Raw genomic sequence first — 2,514 nt, 5'->3', positions numbered from 1 at the left:
CAATGTGGTAGTAGTTTTGGCCTAGCAGCTGTGGCTTTTAATAAAATAACTGCACTGATTCTTAAATTTATCTCATTCTTCAATACCCAACTTTTGGTTCTGAGGAGAGACAATGTGGTCCAGACCTCTTACCATTCCCTATGTTCTTTAGCTTTTTTTTTTTTTTCTCTTTAGCTTTAATCCTGGACTAATATAGACTTTTACTCTGAGATTTCAAATGTGGTTGCCTCAAGTACCAAACACTTTTTTTCTTTTTAAGATTTTATTTATTTATTTATGCATGAGAGACAGAGAGAGAGAGAGGCAGAGACACAGGCAGAGGGAGAAGGGAGCCTGACATGGGACTTGACCCGGGCCCCCAAGATCCCATCCTGGGCCAAAGGCGGCGCTAAACCGCTGAGACACCAGGGCTGTCCACCAAACACTTTTTACAAGAGGTACTAAGGGTAAATAAAATTCAAAGTAATTAGTTTTTCTTCAACACTCTTTCCTGATTCTACAGATGGAACACTTTTTTGTGTTTTAGTTTCCCTGGGTCACCATTCCTACATGTAGTCCAATAAATATTGGAATGAAGGCAGAATGACAACAAGGTATATTGTACATGGCTATCTAGCATATCGTAAGAGGAAACGTTTTTCCAAAATAATTTGTAAGTTTGGCCTGGAATCATCTGAAAACTGGAAATGATCTATAAAACAAGTCCACAGTCATAAAATATATTTTTAAAATCTGCTTTTACTCATAAGAGATTTTCTACACTTAATCATTCAAGAGCTGATTATCCAGAATGTGTAATATACAAAACCATTATTTCTTCTTTTTCTCCTTCTGCTGCCTGAGTGTTGGTCATTTCACAGTTCATTACTATTCTCTCTCTGGGAAAATAAAAGCAAATGTAGCTCCAACTAGTATTTTCAACATTCTATATAAATGTTTTGTAGGAAGGATAATAATTATTGGTTTATATGTCATTTTTCTTTAATAAGTATTTGGTTAGGTTCCACTGGACACTGGGGAAGAATTTTAAAAGTTCAAGACATTGTCCCTGCTCTTAAGGCTCTTACAATATAATTAGAGAATCAAAATTTATGTTCAATAAACCAAATATTAATGCAAGGCAATATATATTTAAACAACAAAATGAAAGAATTCTGGTCATACAAACATAGTGTACAAAGGAACTTTATTTTTTTTCTACTCCTTCTCAATACTTAATATGTGGCTTCAGCATACTCAGAAAAACAAAAGTCATTTTGATAAAATCATCATAGAATACAAGAGTACCTTCTAGACCTACAGAACTTTATGGAGCATAGCATGGACTAACAAGATTGCCACAGAAATTCTCAATAAGGTAGTGAGACTTGAATTAAATATCAAAAAATGGATGGAGTTTCAACATGAGAAAAGGGGGAATAAAGAAATTTCTGCACCAAGAAAAAAATCCCAGAATTCCAGGATTGAAGGCCCCTATATACTTTTAAATGAAATATTTCGAGCCTACAGCATATAGGAAATAATAATATGAACTCTCCTTTCCCACCAAATTTTATCAAATATTTGCTTTTTGCCATATGTGTTTCAGATCCACTTTTAAGAGGGGACACAGATTTGGCTAAAGGCATCTACATACTCTGTCATTCTCCTTCTTCAGCAGAGGTAACAACTATCCTGAATTTGGAGTTATTATTACAATTAATATTTTAAAATGTTTATCACACTTAGAAATGTGGACTATTGTTTCATGGGTCTGAAGCTAACATAAATGGTAGCATGCTTTACATATCTCCTGCCACTTTCTTGTTTTCACTAGATATTCTATTTTTTTAGATTGATGTATGTTATAGCTCTAGTTCTAGTTCATTTATTTTAACTACAATATAGTATTCCACTGTGTGATCATACAATTTACTGAACCACTCTCAGGTTGATGAACATTTAGGCTGTTTCCAATTATTTTCCTGTTATACATGATGCTTCAATGAATATTCATTTAAATGTCTCCTTATGCATTTAAGGGAGAGTTTCTTGGATATATATAGAGAGAAGTGGAATTGTTAAATGTAAGAAAAGGGCCTCTTTAGTTTTAATAGATATTGCTAAATTGTCTTCCGATGTAATTGTACCAATTTATTCTCTACTCAGTAGTGTATAAGAGTTCCCAGATCTTCCTTATCTTGCAATTCTGATGACTACACCACCGACTTGGAACTGCCAGAGTACCCTGGAGTCAATTCTTCCTGTAATCTTGCTGTGTCAGTGATGCTCCCAGATGGATCTCGTTATGAACTAGCCTGGCCTAGGCTTAGAAGAGAGATCCATCCTCTCAGAGAGAACTGGGAAAGAGTAAAGCCAGAATGGTATAATGGCTGAGGATTGCATGCACATTTTAACCATTTTTGCGTTTCCTCATATATAGCACAACCTGAATCTCAGTAAGCAAGGCTCAGTAGATGTTCAATTAACTGGATCTAATCATTAATCCTGATCTGTTTCTGTCTTTCACTTCTC

At 34.8% G+C, this 2,514-nt stretch overlaps 1 non-coding gene across 1 annotated transcript; it reads right to left on the bottom strand.

The window, feature by feature from the left end:
- Positions 1 to 1,202: 1,202 nt before the first annotated feature.
- On the bottom strand, positions 1,203 to 1,277 carry LOC112665128 (small nucleolar RNA SNORD59). Its single transcript, XR_003140235.1, has one exon. It is a non-coding gene; the product is annotated as a small nucleolar RNA SNORD59 (small nucleolar RNA).
- Between the last annotated feature and the right edge of the window lie 1,237 nt (positions 1,278 to 2,514).

The sequence above is a fragment of the Canis lupus genome, chromosome 17 (assembly GCF_003254725.2).
Source record: "Canis lupus dingo isolate Sandy chromosome 17, ASM325472v2, whole genome shotgun sequence".
Classification (NCBI taxonomy): domain Eukaryota; kingdom Metazoa; phylum Chordata; class Mammalia; order Carnivora; family Canidae; genus Canis; species Canis lupus.
This window is presented reverse-complemented; position numbering and strand designations above follow the sequence as displayed.